Below are 6,090 nucleotides of genomic sequence, written 5' to 3'. Positions count from 1 at the left end.
TGGGTCATCAAGTATTTATGCTCGATAGTAGGTTCATGCCTCTAGTTTTCTGGAAGAGTGAGAATAACTTCTAAGATTGTAGATGTGATGTTGCTACTAGGGAGAAAACAACAATGTTTTATTCAAGGGTAATTCTATTATTTAATTTACACACATTGCTTAATGCGATAATCTGTTGCTTGCAACTTAATACTGAAAGGGGTTCGAACGATAACCGGAAGGTGGATTATTAGTCATAGACGCAGTTCGATTACGGTCTATGTATTATGTTGTAATGCTCAAACGAATCTCATAGTAATCAGCTTGTCATGTATGGTCTTTATTCTGTCAATTTCCCAGCTGTAATTTGTTCACCAAACATGTTATTTATCTTTATGGAGAGACACCTCTAGTGAACTGTGGACCCAGGTCCTTTGTTTTAAACTAATAAATTCATCTACTGCAATCCCGTTCTGTTTACTTTCTGCAAGCACTGTTCTCTTTAATTCCACTGCAAATATCTCTTTCCACGCGATACGTTTAATCCTTTGTGTTCAGCAAAACCGGTGAGATTGACAACCTCACTGTAAGTTGGGGCAAAGTATTTTGATTGTGTCGTGTGCAGGTTCCACGTTGTTGCTGACGCCAGTAGTCTGCCCTGCCACTAGTCAGCTAGCAACACCTTCAGAATTCACGCATTTCTCCTACTGGTCGATTAAACATTGGTTTCTTACTGAGGGAAAACTTGCTGCTGTGCTCATCATACCTTCCTCTTGGGGTTTCCGAACGGTGTGCAAGCTACGCTACGTCAAGCACCATCACTTGCCAAGGTAGTTCCTCAGCCAGAGGACGCGGTGTGGCTTGATCATGCGTGCACGAAGCTAGAATCCTGGGCCTTGTGGTCGACGTGGTGGCTCAGGGCGGCCATGAGATCATCCTCGGCGAAGCCAAGCATGTCCATGACCGCATTGTACAGGTCAGGTGCATGTCCGTGGGCTTGTTGTCCCTGATGGCATGTGAGACGTCCTTCACAGCAACAGTCATGTTGGTGAAGGCCACCGGCTCGTCGGCGGCGAAGGCGCCTCTCTTCCTCTTGCCGACGGTCACCTTCTCGTAGCGCGTCGGTAGCCTTCTCAGGTGCCCCTCGAGGTTGACCGTGTCATACTCCTTGGCTGTAGCATCCTCAGATGCAGGATTTGCTGCAGCCGAGCCTAGGGGCTCACTGGATCCCATGGCGTACTTGCCGGTGGCGAGGCCGAAAGAGAAGATGGTATGCATCTCGTCGTAGTTGTCAATGGGCACATTCAGGAACTCCGCGTCCTTTGGGTGATCCTACGATACGAAGGGACAATGATGTTAGTTCTCCTAGTGACTGATCAAAAGAGTTAGTGAGGTGCTCACCGCGACATGCCCGCAGTAGTGCTCACCCTCAAGGATGATGCATTTGGTATCCTCGCACCACTGAGTCCCGCTTAGATCGCGGAGCCTGCTAATGGTGAGCCACCTCTGCCTCCACTTCCTCAGGTGGTTGTACACCTGAGTGGAGCCACAGAGACACCACAATGGTCAAAAAGGCCCTTCACCACAGCATTCAGATGGACTTCCTTGAATCCTTTGTCAGTTCTCACTCCGGTCTGGATCAATCCGCACATCTTCTCCAACACGAAGGTGGACATGAATGGAAGAAATTTAATGGTGCCAGTCCCTTTCTGCCCGGTCTTCAAGGCCCTCTCCGCTTCACTGTGGTTCTTGTTCTTCTTTGTGGTGGCCAACCTAGCCGCGACCTCTGCCGCTACCTAAGCCACCAGGTCAGACATAGGCATAGGGGTGACAACCACCTTGGAGTCATAGGCTGGTTGTGAATCGGGAACTTGCGAACGGATCTGAGAGTCCCCAACGCAGACAAGCGCTTGACATCACAGAAGGAGTCCTACACACATCGTAGCACATATAACATGAATCTATTTGGAAGCGAAGACATGTGAATAACACAAACCATACCAATAATCATCCTAAATTATCAGACAAGAAGTTCATTGCAACTGTGAATAGCACAAACCCTTGCAAGATCATGTCAGGTGAGCACATTTGGGACAAACTAGCAACCAGAAATGGCAAACCCTAGCAAGATCATGATAGCTCACCACAATCCGAACTAACCCCTGCTACAAGAACAAACCCTAGACAAGATTTGACTAGTCCTAACCTAGATCTAAACATTACCGTGCTACCGGGATAAGGGATGCCTTACAGTCATCACCGGAGGTGAAGATGCGCTGCACCAGGAAGTAGATAAAGCAGCCCAGATGTACTCACCGCCGCCGCTGCAACCGTCACCGACCGGAGATGCGTGCGCCTCTTACCTGCTTGTTGACGGGAGGAGGAGCTCGAAATTTGGGGGGCGAGTGGAGGAGGGGGTAGAAATAGGCCATGGGGCGCGGCGGGAGGTGACGAAATCCTTCCCGCTCCCTTTTCGCTTTTCCCCGATGCGCGCCGCAGCTCCCGGCATCTCCATTCTCGTCTCCGCGTGTGCGCGAAGATTCCCTTTTGCATCAGCTGCCGTGGAGATTTGCCTGCACCGCTGGAAACTGCCAAACCGGGCATTACTCCAGACCCTGGCCTAACACTGCTTTGAGAACCGGTTTCTGTAACAACGCGGCTTAGCCCAGGCAACCAAACGGGCCGAAAATTGCTGGCCCGATACGAGCCAAGTCGAATGGAGGCTACCAAACGCGCCCTAGGCTAAATTTGTCTGTTTGCGCCAGGAGCAGCCCAGCGGCGCGACGCATTTTGAATGGCGAGGCTGGCCATGTGATCTATTCAAACTCAAAGTAGTGCAATATTTTGAAACAACTTTAACATAGAAACTGCGAAAAAATATGTTTAAACTAATTTTTAACTAAGCTACTTCTTCTTAGAAGACCCCACCCCGTCATCCTCACGGAGACGCTTCTTGCTCGTCGCCTCTTTGGAAGAGCTCGTGGCATTCGACGCGTCTGAGGAGCTTATGTCCCCCTTTGACGAGTAGTCCTTGTTGTCTTCCTCGTCGTCAGTGCACGCCGACTGCGCCTCCACCTTCGCCTTCGCCCGCCTCCTTCTTTGCCGCCGCCGCCTCCTCGGCCGCCTCCAGCCGTGTCCACATGACCTCTTCATCCACTTCTCCTCCTCGTCCTGGCCGTCATCAGTGACGGTGTTCCCCTCATCCTCCTGGTCGTCGTTGGCGAAGGCCCCTCCTCCTCCTCCTCATCCTCCTGGCCGTCCGTCGCCGGGGAGCTAGAGCTGCTCGACGTGGCAGTTCTATCCCACCAATGTCGCCACCCCTACGGCTTCCCCTCGCTATCGGAGTTCGATGTCAAAGAGGTTGCTCATGGTGCCCTCAGTCGTAGAGATGAATGGCGGCGGCCGGATGGAGATCCGAATGCGTAGACGTAGGGATCTTATTGAGCGGGGATGAATGTCGATGCATAAATCGAAGAGGGCTTCGGTTGCTCTTCCGCGGTGGTTTATGAGTTCGCGCTCCATTCCGGCGGTTCACGCGTTGATCGTTGCCACTCCGGCGGTTGCCCTTCCCGGAAGTTGTTATGCTTAAAGTCGCGCCGGCTGATAGATGGATTGAGCCAGGGTCGCTACCAGGTGGGTCCGTGGGAGAAGCGAGTAGTCGCGCGGCGAGACCGCGCAGACGCAAACGTGCGCATATTTGGGCCGCGTTTGCGTCTGGACATACAAGTTAGACACTATGCATCAGGCCGCTGGGTCTGGGTACAAGCGCATTTTTCGACCACGCGGTCACAAATAGTCGCTCAGCATTGTTTCAGTCGCTCAATTAAACATGCCCATAAGAGAAAGATAGTGAGAGCGAGAACCTTTCTCTTAGTGCGAGAAAAAGGGTAGAGGACGACTGGAGGAGGACCTCGAATGGGCATGTCTAGCCTTGCGATGATGCAACAGAATATCGCCATCGTCAGTGTTCACATGAGAGCATCTCCACTCGTGCCCCCGTCGAGGCCCCCGGCGAGCGTTTTTTCCATCCGGACGGCGAAATTCGGCCCAGTCGCGCCCTCGGTTCCTCGTTTTCGCCCGGATTTGGCCCTTCATCCATCCGGCGAGCCCACGCCACCCCGGCCCCCCGGGGAGCGCTCGGGGACTCCGGACGAGTGAAAGCGGGGAAGGGCCCGATCCGTCGGTGACTCGACGCACGAACCCCACCGCCACGTCGCTCAAAATCTCCCCCACCCCTCGTATCTCTCTCGCCGCCGCACCACCCCGCCGGCTTGTTGCCCGCATTCCGCCGCCCCTCCTTCCCCACCTGCCTATATTCCGCCGTCTTCGACGACGGCCTATCTCGGGCCGCTCTTCCGCCGGCCTGTTTTCCGGCCTGCTTGCTCGTCGTCGCTCGCGGCTCGGGTTGCCTCGACCACGCCCGGCAGGTGTTCGTCCATTTGCCTCGCCGGCCATGGACTCGGACGAAGAGGAGGAGCAGATGTTCATCGAGCTTATGCAAGAAGAGATGGCAGCAGCCGCCCAAGACGACGAGCACATGATGATCCTTGGTTGCTTGGCAAGCATGTACGCCGGACTGGCAACTCGTCGACGTGGTGGGTCGGCACGAGGTCGCCGGAAGTGCAAGCCGAGACAGCGAATGGAGGAGCTACCGCATGTTGTACGCCGACTACTTCGCCCGACAATCCATTGCACGGTGAGAGTGTTTTCCGGCGTCGTTTCGGGATGAGCAGAATAGCTATTTCTGCAAATTGTGTATGCCATCCGCCACTTTGATCCCTACTTCGGATGCAAGGCGGATTGCATCGGTTTGGTTGGATTTTCGTCACCGCGTGAAGTGCACAGGTGGCTATGAGGATGCTGGCGTATGGAGCTCCCGGTGATAGTGCAGATGACTATCTTCGGATGGCGGAGTCCACCGCCCTTGATTGTTTCTACCGGTTCTGCAGGGCCGTCATAGCAGTGTTCGGGGACTATTACTTGAGATCACCCATCGTCGAAGACACTCGCGAGGATCCTTGCAACAAATGAAGCTAGGGGTTTTCCAGGGATGCTTGAAAGCATTGACCGCATGCATTGGCAATGGAAGAACTGTCCGTTTGCGTGGCAGGAATGTACAAGGGTCGGAAAAAGGCTGCACTCGTGATACTTGAAGCAGTGCCTACCCATGATCTTTGGATTTGGCACTCTTTCTTTGGTATGCTCGGATCCAACAATGACATCAACGTCCTAAACTCGCTCCCGGTCTTTTCCAAGCTTGTTGAGGGTCATGCTCCTCCGGTGGACTATGTGATCAATGGTCGGCACTACAACAAAGGATACTACCTTGCGGACGCGTATCTATCCAAAGTGGGCAACATTTGTGAAGACTATCTCCAACCACCGCCACCCCCAAACTTTGCGAGTTTGTCAAGAAACAAGAAGCTTGCCGAAAAGACGTCGAGCGAGCATTTGGTGTCCTCCAGCTGAGATTTGCTCTGTCGTCCGGTTCCCCGCTATGACTTGGTCCAAAGATCAGATGTGGGAGGTGATGAACTGCTGTGTGTGCCTACACAATATGATTATTGAAGATGAGCGAAAGCATCCGGTTCCTCTGGGCTGAGCAAGAAGCACCATATGAGAGAGAGGGTCCTCTTGCACGGCCGAATCACTAGGTGCCTCCATCATGGGCCGCCTTCTTTGCTATGCGCCAGGAGATTCGAGACTCTACAATGCATCAGCTGCTCGCAAGATGATCCGGTGGAGCACATATGGAGGCTCCGAGGCAACGCCAACGCCGACGCCAACTAGTCTGTCTTAATTTGTTTGAAAAATTGTGAAATTTGTGTGCTTCATTTGTTTCGGACACTTGTTAAACATTGTATTCGTTATCGCCGAATTTGTTTCAGCAATTTTCGTACTCTTGTTTGCCGAACTTGTTAAATTTTATGTTGAATTTGTTTCAAATATGTCAAATGGTCGAGGTTGGGGTTTCCGCCGGGGACGGCTGGAACTTCGGCGCTCCCCACGCCAAATCTTCATCCAATCCGGACGAAAATTTCGCCGGATTTGGGCGTGGGGAGCGCCAACGAGTGGGGATGCTCTGATGCTGTGAGCTCATCTCCAAGGGGA

This window comes from Lolium rigidum, chromosome 5 (assembly GCF_022539505.1).
Source record: "Lolium rigidum isolate FL_2022 chromosome 5, APGP_CSIRO_Lrig_0.1, whole genome shotgun sequence".
Classification (NCBI taxonomy): Eukaryota; Viridiplantae; Streptophyta; class Magnoliopsida; order Poales; family Poaceae; genus Lolium; species Lolium rigidum.
Note: the sequence above shows the minus strand (reverse complement) of the source record.